Source organism: Macrotis lagotis, chromosome X (assembly GCF_037893015.1).
Source record: "Macrotis lagotis isolate mMagLag1 chromosome X, bilby.v1.9.chrom.fasta, whole genome shotgun sequence".
Classification (NCBI taxonomy): Eukaryota; Metazoa; Chordata; class Mammalia; order Peramelemorphia; family Peramelidae; genus Macrotis; species Macrotis lagotis.
Window position 1 is genome coordinate 406,683,967 of NC_133666.1, and position 19,029 is coordinate 406,702,995.

A 19,029-nucleotide genomic window follows, 5' to 3' on the forward strand; every position below is an offset into this window, starting at 1 on the left:
AAATAGTAGAGGCATCTCCTTCAGAAGGCAGTATGGTATAGTTTAATAAATGCAGAGTTATAGGAATCTCATGAATTCGAATCCTAGATCTGCCATTCACCACCTCTATGACCTCAGTTTCTTCATCTGTAGAAATTAAAAAGGTGGACTAAATGAGTAAGAGTTTCCCTTCTAGATCTTCTACCTTAAATCATTCTTTATTGATGAGCTAAAGGTAGGTGGCACAATGGATACGGGGCTGGGCCTGGAGTTAGGAAGGCTCATTTTTCTGGAGTTCAAATCTAACTGTAGATACTTACTAGCTGTGTGATCCTGGACAAGTTACTTAATCCTGTTTGCCTCAGTTTTCTCAAGTGCAAAAATGAGCTGAAAAAGGAAATGGCAAACTACTCCAGTATCTCTGCCAAGAAAGCCTAAAATGGAATCACAAAGAGTTATATATGACTGAAATGACTGAACAACAACAGCAAAAAAGAAAAAAAAAAAAGAATTTTCCTCTTGAAACCACCCCTAGCTTATTTTTATCAGTAGTCATTCAGGTTCCTGTCCAAGGTAACACCCATTTAGGACCTCATTCATTGGCACAAAACCCATCGCTAACCACCATGGCAAGCAGAAAACACTCTAAAAATCATGTCTAAGTCATTTGGTCTTTAATTCAGAGAAAGGAATAAAGATATATGCATTTAAGTACAGTTGCCTCGGGAAAAATACCTGTACAAAGTCAAAGTCCTAGATATTATTACAAAGAAAACATTGCTACTCTTGTCTGAAACAAAATATGATCCATTAACTCAGGAGAGAAGTTCATTTTGGCTCTAAAAACCTGGCACCCAAACAAGTATTGTATCCTTCCTGCCAATAAATACCTGGCTGATATACTTTTAACATCCTTCCTTGTTGTCTTTTTTGGACATATTTTAGTAATTGCTTGTCTGCAGGTACCAGACTCTCATAGGAAGTGATTAATCTTTCATGAGACTACTCTACTATTTCTTAATTCAAGACAATAAAAGCTTGAAGGGGCAGGCATATTCATGTCAGTGCTTGCTTCAAGGAAAGGAAGTTTAAATGGGAGATAAATTTGATCCTATGATAGCAACAGATGATGAAATAGCTATGTTAACGATAGAGACGTAACAGGACAAAACCACCACTAAAAAAGGTAGGGGGTGTGGGTGGGAGAGGTGGAGGGGACCCACCTCTAAGTCTAAAACCTACTTCTTTTTCTCTGCTACAAGACCAGATGGAATCCTCAGACATGAAACGATACAGCTGGAAGATGAATGGGCTGAGCTATATCCCCAACCCGCCCCCCACATGTAGATACTGAAGATGAGAAAGGCTCTTGTTTGCTGTCTGAAGCAGGTGTGGTTGAACTAAATGGAGAGAAGATGTCCAGCTGGAAGAGCCCATCAGCCAGCTGCCCTGGGCAGTCTACTTAGATAAATACCACCTGTTACTAAACAGTCAGGGGAAAAAAAATTAGTCATATCGCAGGAACCTGCTGATTCTCTGTCTATTGTGTTGAGGCTTTTGTATCTGTCAAGGTCCCAAATCCCATGTGCATCTCAGAGAGATGACCATATGCAATATGCTTAATGTAATCCTGAACAATGACAGGGGTTTTCAGAGTCCTAGACTGCTCTATTTCCTAGCTGGGTGCCATTAGCATGAATATAATAAACTTGGTCTGACAAAATGGAAAAGGGACTCATTAAGCACCTCTAAGCTTATTGCTTATTGCTTTCAAAGGCCACCTGGTAAAAACTGAATGTCTACCATTATATTCAACCATATCTTACTCTACCCCTAACATGAACAGACAATTTTACTCAGACTGATTCCCAACACATACTATTCTTCTTCCACCTTTCTCCATGTTGTTCCCCTTGCCTAGAATACTCTGCCCTGTTCTATTGCTAGAACAGGGTGTCTTAATTATTATTCCTATTTTATAGCCAAGGAAACTAAGGAGACAGAGATTAAATGATTTGCCCAGAAAGACTCTGAGGTTGAATTTGAAATTGTATCAGACTGCAGTTCTAACATTGCAAGCATAGCACCACCTAGTTGTATTTATGAAGTGTTTACTATGTACCAGCTAGATGGTCTTGGAGTCAAGGAAGACCTGAGTTCAAATCCTCCCTCAGACATAACCTGGGTGTGTGACCCTGCACAAGTCACTTAACCCCTATTTGCCTCAGTTCTTCATCTGTAAAATGAGATAGAATCTCTCACTGGAGACGAAAATGGCAAACTCTTCCAGTATCTTCGTCAGGAAAATATTATGAGGAGCAGCTAGGTGGTGCAGTAGATAGAGCACTGGCCTTGGAGTCAAAAGTACCTGAATTCAAATGTGACCTCAGACTCTTAATAATTACCTAGCTATTTGACCCTGGGCAAGTCACTTAACCCCATTGCCTTGCAAAAAAAAAACCAAAACAAAAAAAACAGAAAAAAGAAAAAAGAAAACATTATGGACAATGTCCACAGATCATGTAGAGTTGGACAGTTGAACAACAATCGCCAAACCTGTGCTAAGGGTCTGAGGATACAAAGAAAAGTAATAAAACAACCTCTACATGTTAAAAAAAAAATCACCTACACCCTCCACACACACACACACACACACTTACATATACATATATATATATAAGTGTGTGTATATATGTGTATATATATATGTATATATATACATATATATATATATATATATATATATATATATATATATATAGTACATGGAAACTAGTATGGGAGCGTAAAATACTAGCATAAAATCAGGTTTGATCTGGATCTTGAAGGAAACCAGAGAAAGAACAAACAGAGGCTTGGGAGATGGTCAATAAAGAGGCAAAGATATGGGAGATAGGATATACTTTGCATTTTTGTTGTTCCTTGTGTCCTTCAGAATGGGTAACACATAGTAATATTCAAAAATTCATGAAAGATAGCAATCACCTCTATAATTGCAATTTTTCTAATTGGACAAGTCTGGTTTAGGAAATATTCATGTTAAAAGATATTCAATGGTTGTTGTCCTTCATTCTCAGAAAGGACTAAGATGACATCACTATTATAGAGAAAAGCTACAGTGTGTCCAAACATTGGGTCACAGTATAAGCTTGGAATGCTCTGCCACAGATCAGGCATAAATAGGCCACATGAATTTTTGGTGTGAATTCTCTAAATTTGTATATCTCACTTTTCTTCTGAGTTACAACCATTCTGCTTTGCTCCATAGCACCTTTTCTGATGTAGGCACCATGCTGGACAATGTCTCCCATGTTGTATAATTAATTCCAAAGTTCTTAAGAGATATTTTGAGAGTGTCCTTGTATCACTTTTTCAGAACACTTAAGTGAGCACTCACCCATGGGTGAGTTCTCCATAAAACAGTCTTTTAAGGAAATGTAAGTTTGGTATTGGAACAATGTTACCAGAGATATTCATTGAGTTATTCACTGAAAGCTGCATACAAAGTATTTTGCATCAATACCACTAGCACCCTTCCTCCACTCCTGTCTATGTTTTCTTGCTTACTCAAATGAATTCATGATTTACTTAGTGTTTAGGTGCTCCTTCCTCAGCTAGAGTTGTCAACTCTTCCATATATTCTTATACTTTGAAATTTTCATCCATGTTTTTCCATAAATCTTCCATAAAAGATCTATCTACTATACCAGAGGCCTTCCTCTTGCCCTTTCAGTTATCTCAGGGACATTAGGGAATCACCTAGACTCTATATCTTTTGTCTTTTACATCTTTTATATCACTTTTCAAATACAAGTTACTGTTGGAAATATGTCACAACCATCTGATTACATCATGATCTTTCCAATTGTCCTTTTTTTTTAGGTTTTTCAATTTTCCTTTAAACGATCTTCATACTTCTCGGCTCATTTTGTTTTCAACCAATATTGGTGATGAAGGAGATGGATTGTTGTAGCAATAAACAGTTTGAACTCACTGAAAACACTAGGCTGTTTCTCAAATTGAATCCATCCCAATCTCATCCTGTGCATTTCTAGGTCAAGCTCATTCTCTATTTTCATTGCTTGTCCAAAGTAATTGGTGAACTAATTGATATGTTTCCATATTTGAAGGAAAATGGTAGAGCCATCTAAGAAAAATCTATGATTTCCTTTTTCTCTTCTATAAGTCAATATTACCCTTCTTTCATCAGATCCCATCAACAGCCAGGTGCTGGACTATAAACAGTAGACAGTCCAAAGTGCTTCTGCTTTTATCTTAAACTTCCTGCAGATGTTCCCCTTTTATGATCAAGTACAATTAGAGAAGATCATTTCCCAAACGTCTTACTGTATCAAGTGAGCAGCTTGGATTTTTCCGAACCAACTAATTAAGCGGCGGAAGCAATGCCTTCTGGAGAAATGCATGAAGTGACTTAAAAAACAGCAAAACAACTTTGGGAATCTCTTCTGACCTGATACCTGGGGTAACAAGTCTTAAGTAGGATCATCCAGGGTCAAATTCATGATTCCATAATTGATATCAGAATAGTCATTTACTTTGGGCTCTTCAAAGTCTAAGAAAATGAGGTTCATGGGAACTTAACATTACACCCATTGCCCCCTTCAAGCCTCAGTTCCACCTTAATAATATTCACTTGGCACTCTCTCTATCCCAGGAGGATTCTTTCTGAACACTTTTGATCATAGGAGGTTCTGAGGAAATCCTCAGAGTCTAATCATAAAGTGGGTCGAAGATAGAAAAACAGAAGCTAAGTTATACCCTTAAGTACCTGTAAAGCACTGATGAAACATGTTTATCAGTCCTCTGCAAGCCTCTATAGCCTCCTGTATACCTAGTTTTGTCCTACCTAATTACAAGAGCTTGGCCATTGGGAGGTCAATAAAGCCATACCCAAAACTTTTCTAATAGAGAAATGGACCACAACTAATACTTACCAAGAAGAGGTATCATTTCTGAGATTAACATTCTCCTCTAAGTAGTGGCCTAGATGTTAGAACAGCAATAAGCAGATTGCTATAATTGAATGTGAGACAATCTTCAACAAGTTTTATAAAATTGATCGTACACTGCTAGCTGTGTATTAATTTAACTTTATTAATATTATTAATGAAAATAATAATATTTACAGAGCACTTGCAGTTAGTGGCACAGTGTGCCTGAAGTCAGAAAGACTTGAGTTCAAATCTGATCTCAGACACTTAATAGCTGTGTGACCCTGGGCAAGTCACACAATGCTATTTGTCTTTGTTTTCTAATCTGTAAAATAAGCTGGAAAAAGAAATGACAAACCACTCTAATTTCTTTGCCAAGAAAATTGAGGCACAAAGAATAAATGTGTTCCACAAGATTGCATAGGTAGAAAATAGAAAAACTGGAACTTTAATCTAATCCTCAGACTTTTAAATAGGGATGCCTTCTGACCAAATGAGTGGCATAGTAAATAGACTACTGAGAATGGAGTCAGAAAGGTCTCAGTTTGACTCTGATCTCAGAGGCTGAGTGATCCTTGGTAGGTCAACTCAGTTTCCTCAAATGGAAATATGAATAATAATAGCATCTCTCTCCCAGTGTTGTTATGAGAATCAAATGAGAAAAAATTTGCTAAACATTTAGTACCAAGTCTGCCCACTTAGCATGTAGCAATAAATGCCTATTCTCTTCCCTACCTCACAGAGTTATTGGGAAATAATGTGCTAGGAGAAGATTTTGAAAACCTACACAGACAGTTTTTGAACAAGATGAGAAGCTCCTTGGAAGCATAAACATAGGACTTCTTATGATTGTGAGATTTACTTTGCATAAGCAGTAATTGTGATAAGGGTTCATTTTCAGACAGTAATGGGCATATATGTGTACTTTTCCTTACTCTGAGCTCACTCAGAATGTCTAACATTGACCAGATGATACCAGATTGAGCCAATTTTCCCACTTTAATTAGTTTTCTGATCAGTTTTGAGTCCTGGATTTCATAACATATGCAAGTGTTTCATTGTTTTCATTTGTTGTGTTTTTAATTCTGTGGCTTTAAAGAATGAATATTACTCAAAAGAAACATGTAAAATGTGCAGTTCTTAGAAAGCACACCTCAGTGACTGTTAGGCATATTATAGCCACTGTTGCTATGGTAAAGTCAAATGTTTCGAGGATTCCAGAAGCCTCCAACAAAATAAAATCAGGGAAAATGTGGAAGAAAAAGAACAATGCCAAGAATTTGCAAACTATTGTTGCAAAACAGACTAATTAATCCTCAGGAAAAAAGTACAGACCTTCAGTGGTAATTAGAATGACAGTGGTGGACCATTAGAGACAGGGAATTCAAATCAGTGATTTTATCAATTTGGGGCAATTCCACCAAGGCAGATGGGCAGTTAATCCACAATTTATGAATTTAAAGAATTATCTCCAGCACTAAGAGGTTTAAGTGATTTGCCCATGGTCATACAATCATTAAACACCTAATGCTGAACTTTTAGCAGATCTTCCTCATTCCAAAGTCAACTGGATATAATAAAAGATTTTGCCTTTTGGGAAGAATTGGGCCAGTTCTTTGATATAATATGCCCTGTGTTCTCAAATTCCTTAATCACAAATCACATAAGATTGCTGACAGAATCTATAAAATAGAGACTTTCATCATTTCTCCATGTTGCTAATTTGCTATTTTGAGTCCTTAAACTATTGATCACAATTATGGATTTGTGAGTAAGAAACTCCCAACTAATAATTAGCCTGAGAAAACAAAGCAAAAACAGGAATTTATATAGAACGTGTTTAAAGTTTGAAAAATATTTTACTTATATTTTACTTATTTTACTATTTCATTTAATTCTCATAGAAATCTTGGGAGAAAGGTACTATTTTTATTCCCATTTTGCAGATTAAGAAAACTTCTACATTACTCAGTAGTTAAATGGTCAAAGGATATAAGCAATCAGTTTTCTAAGGAGAAATACAAGTTATCATTAGTTTCGTTTTTTAAAAAGTTCCATATCACCAATATTAAATAAATGCAAACTAAAATAACTTTGAGGTTCCAAATCACATCCTTCACACTGGCAAAGTTAACAAGAAAAGAAATGATGAATGTTGGAGAGGCTGTGAGAGAATAAGCACATTAATGTACTCTTGGTAGAGCTAAGGTTTGGTCCAGCCTTTCTGGAAAGTCATCCGGAAGTACAGCCCAAAAAGTTGCCAAATTATTCATACCCTTTGACCTAGAAATAAAAGAAAAAGAATCTTTAATTACAAAAATACTTATAACAGATTTATTTTGTAGAGGCAAGGAATGGAAACTAAGGGAAGGAGGCATAAATTGAAGAATGCCTGAACATTATGAATATGATGGAATACTATTTTATAATAAAAATAATTGGTTCAGAAAAATGAGCAAAGAAACAATTTATTTAATAACAACCTTCTTGTAAAGGCAAATTTGAAATATTTAAAAATGTTGATTAATACACTGGTCAATCTCAAGCTCAACAGACAAGTGATGACACATGCTACTCACTCCAGAGTTCAAGGTGAGACATATCTTTGGACATGGTCAATGTAGAAACATGTTTTCTTTAATTATGCCTATATTTTCCAAAGGGTTTTTCCCCAGTAGAGGGCGGGAGAAAAGAATATAGATTCCTGTTAATAGAAAAAATAAAAATCTAATTTACAAAAAATAAGATAGAACCCAAGATTCAGAGAAACAGTCTGGTATGATGCCTATAGGATTGTAGCTATATTGTCCATAAATTATAAATTCAAAGCTAGTAATCTTTCTTGGCACCACTTAATTCTTATAAGCCCAAGAAGACTGAGACTGACTCCCTTAATGAAAAGCAGATCTTTTATTCCACACATGGGACAAAGATCAACTCCAATTCTAGATCTATGATCCTGTAATTAATAACACAAATAATAAAAATAAAATGTGAGACTAGGTGGCATAGTAGATAAAGCACTAGGCTGGGAGTCAAAAAGACCTGAGGTCATATCCTTACTAGATGTAAGTGAACAAGTCATTCAACTCTGTTTGCCTCATCTATAAAATGACCTGAAGAAGTAAATGGCAAACCACCTCAGTATCCTTGCTAAAAGAACCCCATGAACGGGACTGGAGTACTATGGTCTATAAGACAGACACAACTGAATAACTCAATAATATATAGCATTTTAAACTTTGCAAAACACATTATACATATTATTTCTTTAGCTCCTCACTACAACTTTGGGAAGTGGGTTCTGTTATTATTCCTACTTAACAGATAAAGAAACTGAGACAGGCAGATTACATTACTTATCTAAACTCAAATAGCTAGTATCTGAAGTCCCCTCAAACCAAACCAAGAGAAGAGAAAGAAGTACAAACTCCTGACTGCACATTTCAATGGACAGAACAGATCCAAGCAAATGGAACCACCATTAATAGAAAATGCCAAACTCAATATCTGAGAGCCTCTGAAAAAGAAATTACACAACTTAGTGAGCTTGCAATTGGGTAAAAATCTCAGCTACTGGGAGACCTAAGGCAGTTCATTTTACAGTCCCTTAAAACTTCCCCAATAGGATTCTTTTTTCTATCCTCCAGCACTGATTGATAGGTCATTCTAGAATATTCTTTTAATTAGAATGCAACCTCTCCACATACACTTTCAGAGTAATATCACACCCATGTTTAAGATAATGACATACATAGCCTTTGTATATTTTTGTACTTCCTTGTCTTTTCCTGGGGTTGAGGGTTGAGGAGACATTATAACCTCTCTCAGTCTCAGTGTCCTTGAGTATAAAATGAGGATGATGATAACTTATCGCATTTACCTTAGGGTTGTTATGAGGATCAAATAAAAAGAATTTTTACAATATCCTATATCAATATAAGTTACTATCATCATGTAACTTACATGGGATAATACCAGTGATTGAGATAAGAACTTGTACCATCTCTTCTTGATTACAACTACAGCTTCCTATTTGCTACATAACTCCCAAACAGAAATACAAAAACTTCGATCTCAAAGATTTTGTCCAAAAATGTGATCTGCTACAGTTGATCAACCAATAAGCATTTACTAAATAATATGTGCCAGGCCCTTGGGAGAAGTTATAAAGAGGACATTCTAGCTAAATTAGAGCATTTTAAGGAAATATATTCTGTATACCTCAGGGTTTTCCTGTGTACCAAATTCAGGAACAGTGCTTAAATATCTATTTTTCTTGGTATAAATTTTCCTATACCTTGTCCTCTCCCTCTATCAAACTCAAGATAAATAAGGCACCATGGAAACATCTGTCTCACATCTGTTGTAGGCCTAGGATCAATAATAGAAGGTGTATTGAAGTGTAAAGGGAAAATAAGAAAAGGGATATTGAAGAAGAGGTCTGTTATAGACTTCCAAGTCAAAACAAGACAATAGGTGAAAGATAATAAGCATGCAACCTTTCTTATAAAAGCTCTAATTAATATAATGAATATAATATAATAAACAACTATTCTTCTCTATCACTCCCTATCAATAAGTGAAACCATATGGGCTCATTCATTCAGGACCCTGTATTCCCTTTTCATCTATTCCAACAGGCATGAACTGAAGGTACCTCGGTAGCTTAAACAATTCCCTAAACATCTGACTTATTGCTACTGAGCAATTTAGATACAAGGGAAAGTCTGATTCATTTGCTCAGATTCATTAGAACATCTGTCCACATTTGTTATGTTTGAAATCTTGAAAACAGGAAAATGTTAATATTGGGCTTATGGTCATTTCCTTACATTGCAATGAGCAGTTTATAGTAATAATTTAGGGCCAGTTATATGTTATTTTGTTCATAATTAGTGATGAGTGTGTTATTTTTATATTTTGATTTAATAAAAAAAGAATTCTGCTCAAAATTTTCTAAAACTTAAGTTTATTTTGTATATATAAAATGTGTGCATATATATTATATATACAAGGACACATATGCATTGTGTATGTATGTATTTCTTAGAGTTATGTGCTATAATTACCTAATATGCCAGAACCTCTCATATGTCCATTTATCTTGTAATCTGATCACATACTGCAACTAGGGCATGGACCGCTCCTGGACCTCCACAGAGTTAACTGAAATTTGTAACATAATTATTCCATCTAAGAAATAAGAAGATAAACTTACAAAGAGAAAAAAATCAAACATAGGTATACCAAGGGAAAAAACACAGAATATGACATTAATAAACCATAAAGACTTTTTTTTAGTGAAAGTAGTTCAATATTACATTGATATCTTCCTGGAACAAATAGTTTAGAACCATAAGCATGCATTGAGCTCCTGGGAAAGTACATAATTCAGTTGCTTTTCATGGCTCAGATGGGTCTGGGTTAAGACTATCAATAATTACCTAGACTAAACAAGAAGAAAATGAACTCAAATCTATGTGAGTGGCACATTGCATTTCAAAACAACCAAAGCCAGAACTTGATTCAGAATTGCAGACACATTTCTCTGGACAGAGAGAAGCCTTGTAAAATATCATACTCTCTATCCTTTTCAATGTCTCTGATGTTGTTTTTCATTTGCTCCATTTCAAATGTATTGGTTGAATTTACAAAATCCTATTTTGTGTGCTAGGGTAAATGACAGGAAAAATAATCCTTGCAGACCGAACCCAGGAATTCCATAAAGTACGCAGAGAAACAGCTACCCTTGCCCTGGGCCCCCTCTTTCTAAGTAAGGGAAGCCAGGAACTCTCTCACAGGAGCAGATTGTTTTAGGTTAATTGAATGAAGTAAACTTGGGGAAATGGCTGACATGGCCAACTTGACCTCTGCTAAGTCTTTTGAACTTCAATCACTGTCCTCCAGCACAAAGACTCCTATTAGGCTTTCAACTATTTCCCCTGATTATACAGGTAGCTTATCTGAAGGATTCCATGGTTTCAGTTATCATTTCTGACCTGACTGTGAGACAACTATTATTTCCGTGCAGGGTTTAGTGATTAAGCCTGCAGAGGTATTTGCTAGTTATACTGAGCAAAGAGCATCTCATTTCAGTTTTTTTAATCCACAAAGTCCTGATAACTCTTTTGGAAGAGGAGAAAGATGGCTTTGAATTCATGAGAAAATTCACAGGAAAGTCAGAACCCACCTTGGGTCAATAACTTGTATTCAGATATGTAAATTCTACTAAATGTACCTTCTCACATTCTTAATCTGAATTCCTAAACTGTAAGACATGAGTCAGATATTAGTTGATAAACTTGAAAGTTCTTACCACTGACAAATTGCACAAACTAAAAAGTACATAAATAAAACTAAGAATCAAGAAAGCAAATGCTCATATCATAATCTAACCCCCTTTGTTCAAGGAGTAAAAAAAGTGAATTTCATCTCTATTTGCAGTATAATTTTTATCATGACAATGTTACAAATATTCTTGACACTATTCTTCCTAGCCTTAACTTTGGATTTTATCGAAATCTTTTATGAATAAATTGCAAATTTTGATAACAATTAAATTAGATAACAATTAAAAAACAATTAGATAATTAAAAGAACATATATTTGCATCTTCCTTTACCTTAATCAATTGGATATCCATTGTTCATCCATTTAATTGATCTCTATATGCTTTGGTGAAAATAAACTTTTTTGCTTTAGAAAGTAATATTAAGTGATAATAATGTCTTCAATTTGGTACCCGATTTATCTAAGGAAAATGTATACTTACTTTAGGCTTGTTAGCATCTCTGAAATGTAGATTTAGCAAACGAGCACAATTATAATGTAGTAGTAGTAGTAGTAGTAGTAGTAGTAGTAGTAGTAGTAATGAGCAGTGGTAGTGGTTGTGGTAGTAGTGGTGGTGGTGGTGGTATTAACAATAAAATTAAGCCCTCAGAGTCCAACCCATTGCCTGTGTTAATGGTATGAAGAATAATAGAAAAGTAGAAGACTGTCAACCACAGTAATACATGGAGAAGTCTTTGTGTTCCTTAACACTTTTACAGTAGCTATAAAGACCTTGCAGGAAGCCCAAAGTGAAGACGAAGTGGGTTCTATTGATGCCATTGATTAAATCAATACCTCAGTTAGTATGATATGATTTCTTTGAAGAGTCAAAGAAGTACATAGGGTATCTTATAGTTGCAGAGTGGACCTATTTAAAATTTTTATGATAATCAGCTTAAATGGAAGATACTGAAAAGAGTGATTATCAAGTAGTGGTACTTCAAGAAGACAAGATATATTTGCTAAAATTTTAGCCCAGTGCTTTGGGTGGATGTATAACTTTCCTTAATTTAAGGAAAAGAGGCTAGAAATTCTCAATCATTATAGAAAACAAGAGACATTAGGCAGCTAGTTAGTGAACACTACAGAGTGCTATATTTGGAATCCTTTAACTGAGTTCAATCTCCATCTCAAACTTTCACAAATTTTGTGATCCTAGCAAAAGTTATTTTAAACTCTCATTCTCAATTTCTTAATTTATAAAATGGATAGACTAGCAAATACCTTACAAAGTAATTGTGAAAATTAAATGATATCTATAGTGTTATTTTCCATTATTACTATCATCAATTTCATTCTAAGACTTGCATCAAATATGGTATATTTATGTTTCTGCCCCAGCAGTAACTATTATATGTATTCCAAGCAGAAGATTGGTTCCCTCCTAAAGGAGTAAGAGACTTGAAGAACACCTTTCTATCTTCCAAGATGGAAGAAAGAATGGTGAGAAAGGACTGTGGTGAATGAGTAGAGATGACCTATATTAAGATGGTAGGGATTAGAAGTAGGAGACAAATGCTAGTTATAATGATAACTACTTACTTATGGTGATTAATGTGACACTTCCAAAAGGAACCTAAAAATAAAATAAAAAATTATGAAGTCTTAAAGAAGAAACTGAAGATCATACATCATTGCATTTTTTCTAATATCAAAGGAAAGGGATACAAAAAATAAAAATTAATTTTGAGAATGAAGAAATGGCTAAGAATGTTGTATCTGAGAACAGAATTTGAATTTCTTTGCCATAGCTTACATATAGAGAAGACAGGATCTTAGTCAGAAATAGAGTTCACCTAATAAACCTGTTAAGAATACATTTTTCTGGTATCACAAGTCTAATATTTTTATTTCTTTAAAATAAAAATATTTAGAGAAGGGAAAATATTATATATAGCCTCCTACTTAGAGGTTAAAAATCCATAGGAAACAAAATTCTAGAAAGGAGAACTCAATAACCCTAAATGTCTATATACAAATTCCCCAAATCAAGGCAGCAAACTGGGACAACTAGAAGGAGCAGTGGATAGAGTACTGGACCTGCTTGAAACTCATCACTCTGAGTTGAAATCTGGCTTCAGACACTTACCAGATCTGTGAGCCTGGGCAAGTCACCTAAATCTGGTTGCCTCGGTTTCCTCATCTGTAAAATTAAGTGGAAAAGAAAATGGCAAACCACTTCAGTATCTTTGCCAAGAAAACTCCCTTGGGGCCATGAAGAATCAGACACAACTCTTTCCTCTAATAAATGTGTCAGTTTGGTTGGATTATAGAGTTTTGGAGGGGGACAAAAATATATAAACAGCATTCAAAGCTCTTTATAACCTGTCTCCCCTCCCTATCTCTCCTCTCCTCTTCTCTCTCTCTCTCTCTCTCTCTCTCTCTCTCTCTCTCTCTCTCTCTCTCTCACACACACACACACACACACACACACACACACACACATCATTACAGTCTTTACCCATCCATTTACTCTTCTATCCAATGACACTAGTCCCCTGGTGGTTCCACCTTCCAATTTCAAGTATTTTTACCTCCTCATCTTTACCTTCTGGTTTCCTTCAAGTCTCAGCTAAAATCTCACTCTGAACAGAAGTACTTGCCACTCCCTCTTAATCTAATGCCTTCCCTCTGCTCAATATTTCTGATTTTTCCTCCCTTTAAGAGCTTATTATTCATAGTTATCTACATGTCATCTTCCTCAATAGATTGTGAGCTCAAGAGTAGAGACTATAAGGAAAAACTAACCTTTTTTGTATCCCCAGATCTTAAACTTAGCCTTAATATATAGTAGACACTTAATAAATATTTATCGACTTGAGAAATGCCCAACAAAAGTGGAAGTCTATAGAATACTGACTGTAAAGCCACCTTTCTATTTGAACACCAACTAAAAAGATCAGAACAAGATAACAATAATAATCATAATAATTACTGACAAATAGTTCTTTAAGATTGGCAAAGTCCTAAACATGCATCCATTCTTTAATCATCAAAACAGCTATGGCATAAGTATCTTTTTTATAACTAGAGGAAGAACTTGAGGCAAAGAGATAGCATCTGAGGAAGAATCCAGATTTTTCTGATTTCACAATAAGCATTCTTATCTGCTACAATAAGAATAATATCTTTTATCCATGTTATAGTTTTCTCATGTGGAAATGGGAACAGGATTGAGAGGGATTGCTATAGAAATTTACTTGCATAGAGTATATAAAGAAAAATCTAATCCTTTTAATTAGAATTCTGAGAGAATAACTGATAGAACATTCCAGAGTCTATAATAAAGGTTTTATGTGTACATGCTTTTGTTTTTAAACACAAATAAGTCTGACCATGTCAATCAATTAATCACTAAACATTTATTAAACACCTATAATGTATCAAGTATCAAGCTTAGGTTGTGAATTCAAAAAGGGGTAAAAGACAGCCCCCTGCCCTCAAGAAGCTTGCAATTTAATGAAGGAGCAACATGCAAATAAATATATACAAAGCAAGCTATATACAGGATAAGTAGAAAATAATTAACAGGAGAAAGACATTGGCATTAAGAAGGTTGAGGAAGGCTTCCTGAAGGTGGCATTTCAGTTGGGACTTAAAGGAAGTCAAGGATACTTTAACCTTGAAACTTACAAAATTTCTTATTGAAGGAAAAAAAAAGTCTGAGCAAATCAGTCAACAGAATGAGCCTCTATAGTCTCATAAGTGAAATTAAGGGATGTTGGTATTGGCAGGAAAACTGCATGAAAGGCATTATTCTTGCCAAAAGTACCAGGTACTTGGCATTTCATTTCAACAGAATATCCATTTAATAGAGGAGTCTAGAGATACTGTATGTAATTCTCCCAAAATCAACTAGAAGCAGTGGTTTTCACATATATCAGAGACATTCAATTTAAGATATAAATACCTAACTTTATTTTTTCCCTTTGTTTCCTCAATCAAGTGTATTTTTAAGACAAACATAAAATCTGTCCTCGTAATTGTCACCAAAGTAGCTTTGCCCAAGGATAAAATACCATGGTAAAAATCTGGCCCCATCAATACCAAAATGTTATGCTCTTGTTGATATGAAAGAAGTTTCACAAAGAGAGAGATTAAAGAATGGATTCTGTTGAAGAGAACATCAGGTTCTATTTATGTTGATATTTGAATGTTTCAAACTTCTTCATACACAAACTATTGTTAAGAGGGTTCTAATATCATAATTGTTCATTGGTACTTCACTCTTTCTAGGCCTTTATAGAAGAGTATTAAGTATACACATCTCAGCTGAAAACTGATACAGAAAAGTAGACAGAGATAAACCTCTGACTGGTTTGAGGAAGCAGTTTTTTGTTGGCAATGGGTTTGGTACCTTCTCAATTCAAATCGAACTCAGCTCTTAAAATTGGATGACACCCTCACTGACCATCAACTGCTCCACCTTTGAAATGCAGAAGGTATGATTTTCATAAGCCCTGAGAGAAACTGAAAAACTGACTATAAAGACCCTGGCCAGAGGAGAGGTAATCTGATAGAGCTGACGAAGCAAGTCATGAAGATATAGAGAAATTGTTCTTTTCTTGTGGCCAGATCAGAAGTTATATTCCCATTTCTGTTTCTCTATCCTAGGCACCACGATCTAGTATAGAAAGGGAGGTAAAGAGAATAAATAGTTATATAATGCTTACTATGCTGAGAATTTTACAACTATTTGATCCTCACCCATAATCCTAGGAGGTAGATAGTGCTTTTAATCCCCATTTTACAGTTGGGGAAACTGAAGCAAATTGAAATAAAGTGACTTGTTGAGCTCCAATTTGAATGAATCTTCCTGATTTCAGGCCCAACACCACCACTAAGCTGTCTCCTAGCTACCTAGATAAAATTCTTACCCTTCTCTCTGATTATTTAGCAGTACAAGCCCTATCTGGGTATGGTCACTCTCTCTCCTTTCTTTCTCCTTCTCTCTCCTTGGACCATTGTTTTTACAGGGTCAGGGAAAAGGGAAGAGAGAGAAGTCAATACTAATGAGACTAGAGTATGACTATGTAGTTTAGGCTTTTGTCTTTCTCAGTTAGTATTTGCCTATTTTTTAAACCTCCATTGTAAAATCAATGAATTTCAAAGAAAATAATAAAAATATAAAAATTTCATTTGTGGAGAATAAAGAATCTAATCAACCAAACAACTACTAAATCCATATTAAGAATAGACTATAATTTTGTAATTCTTAAAAAAATATGTATTTTCTATTCAATGCATACACAATTGTGAATAACATCTTTCTTCTATGCCTTTACAATATGATATTGAAGTTTTATATAGTCATAATTTTCCTAAATTGATTGTTTATAAATGGAATTGTTATGAAAACACTTGAAACTTGTTATTATAGTGTACAATTTCAATTTATTATGAGACATACAGTTTTAAATGTTTGTTTTTAATTACAAGATTAAAAGGTCTACATGTACATTTGAAAAATAATCAAATATTTAATTATATTTCTCATTTTTAAATAAACAAGATTTCATATCAAAATTGTAAAAATTTGAAAATTTAAGATCCTAGCAAAACAAAAACTTCATTTTTGATTGGCTAATTTTAAATATGTGATACTATATGTCTTGTAATTTCTAAAAAAAGTTATATTTCATCCTATCTCCTCTTCTCCAGCTTCCCTATCTTCTCCTCTCTCCATTTTTTGGCCCTTCCCTGGGCAGTCATTATCAGAAGGCAAAAACATTTCATAGCACTACTCCTTTCTCTTCTCTCCTCTTTTCTATTCTTTCTCTCTAATCCTTTCCTCCTTCCCCTCTTCCTAACAAGTCAATGGTCCAGTGATCTTCTCTTCTTTCTTCCCCTTTCTTCTTCAGTCTTTTACATAAGAGTTAGACCTGGGGGCAGCTAGGTGGCACAGTGGATAAAGCACTGGCCCTGGAATCAGGAGTACCTGGGTTCAAATCCAGTCTCAGACACTTAATAATTACCTAGCTGCGTGGTCTTGGGCAAGCCACTTTAACCCCATTTGCCTTGCAGAAACCTAAACAACAACAACAAAAAAAAAAAAAGAGTTAGACCTGGCCAACTGTGTAATCTCTTGTCAGACAATCCAATGGATTCTAAGGTGATACATTAATTTGTGATTTAATTATATTCTACTTGCAAGACTATGTGTATATCTTTTAAATGATTTCAAACTTCAAGAATTGTCTATATAGATTCTCACTTCATTAAAACAGATCAATATCCCTTTCCATTTTAATTAGACAGATAGCCTTTATGAGTTTCTGTGACAGCAAAAAATATTACCACCCAGTTATAAAACCAGTAGACTGATTTTGCAAAATAGTCTACAGTTAACAACCAGTACCATGGTCTTTCCAGCTTAGTAGGACATGCCAAGGCTCAGATTTCACATGCACAGCTTACAAGAACCCAGGGTAACATCCAGACAACAGTTTGACACCAATACTTGGTTCTCTCTCTCCACCCTCATTTCCAACTCCTTAGTTTTCAAATCTTAACTAGTCCCTCCTTCCATAGTAAGTCTTTCCCCATCGGTCCTCCCTTGATTTAACACCTTGCCCCCTAAAACTAATCTCAATTTATGATGTAAATAATTCATCTGTACACATTTGTTTTCAAGTTGTCCCTCCAGTAGATTGTGAGCTTATTAAGATCAGAGACTAGGGTTTTTTTTGTCTTTCTTTTTATCTACTGGCACACGCTGTTGATCAACAATCAGTCAAATGAATATTGGTCTAGAAAATTATAAAATTCAATTGATTCCTGACCCTGGCTCTGGGCCTATCCCTGATTTATTTGCCCAAATGACCTACTTCACTTTCTTACCTCCATCCCACCACACCCTGAAACTTGGAAAATATAGCAACCACTTTCTGTGATGATAAAAGGTAAAGGATGGGGTGGGAGGAGAAAGAAACTTCAACCTTCTGGCCACCCCAGCCTGATTTCTTCTGCCCAAGTACACTCGAGCACCTACAGCAGAAGATTTAGAATTGTTCCCATGTAATCATTCCGTTTTCCCACCCAGAACTCATTACTTGACATAGACCTGAAGTCAAGAAAAATAAGTATTTGGATTCATTTTATTCATTCACATTTATTCATATTCATTCAATTTGCTCAATAAATTCATATTCATTAGTTTGTAACACTGGGCAAGTCATTTAACCTCTCTTAGACTCACTGCACAATGAGCATAATAATAGTACCTACCTCCCAAAGATTTTGTGAGGGGGAAAAACAATGAGATTATAATTGTAAAACACTTTACAAAATAAATCTGCTGGATAAATAGTAGTTGTTATAATATTAAAAAGTTCTTTAAATGCTTCAGAAGAAAGATTTGGTAATCCAAGACCCATACCAAGGCCCATTCTACCCAACTACTAAGTCATTACATGTATGTAACCTTGTGGACATCAGCACAGAACAGCTAAAGAAGATGTCACCTAAAGCAGATTTTAAAGCTATCAAGAGATGGCTCAAGAATTGCAGAGATTGTACCCAAATATAAATGAAAATCCTCTTGTAAAACTTCATTGAGCCCCAAGAGTGGACACCATCAGGACTAATTAGCACCAAGGCCAGTCCAGTAGTGATAGGGCAATGATCCAATTTGGCCTTGGCATTTCATAAGTCATCTGCTTTCTCAATGAAACAGTGAAGATGGATGCCAACTGTGATGTCTTTCACTACTTTTGCTATAGAGACATTCTGAACTGCTCACTGAGACCATCAATTCCTTTCTACA

The 19,029-nt window shown here is 35.1% G+C and overlaps 1 long non-coding RNA gene across 2 annotated transcripts in view; it reads right to left on the minus strand.

Annotated features, from left to right (window-relative positions):
* Positions 1 to 5,107: 5,107 nt before the first annotated feature.
* The window catches only part of LOC141499789 (uncharacterized), a 32,180-nt gene continuing 18,258 nt past the window's right edge, over positions 5,108 to 19,029 (minus strand). The window contains exons 2-7 of one of the 2 annotated variants that reach the window (XR_012471764.1): positions 17,240 to 17,292; positions 13,354 to 13,407; positions 12,807 to 12,840; positions 10,004 to 10,100; positions 7,511 to 7,635; positions 5,108 to 7,214 (exon numbers count right to left, since the gene is read on the minus strand). This is a non-coding gene — a long non-coding RNA (uncharacterized LOC141499789). The remainder of the gene's footprint in view (positions 7,215 to 7,510; positions 7,636 to 10,003; positions 10,101 to 12,806; positions 12,841 to 13,353; positions 13,408 to 17,239; positions 17,293 to 19,029) is intronic. The other variant, XR_012471765.1, reaches the window with a different exon arrangement.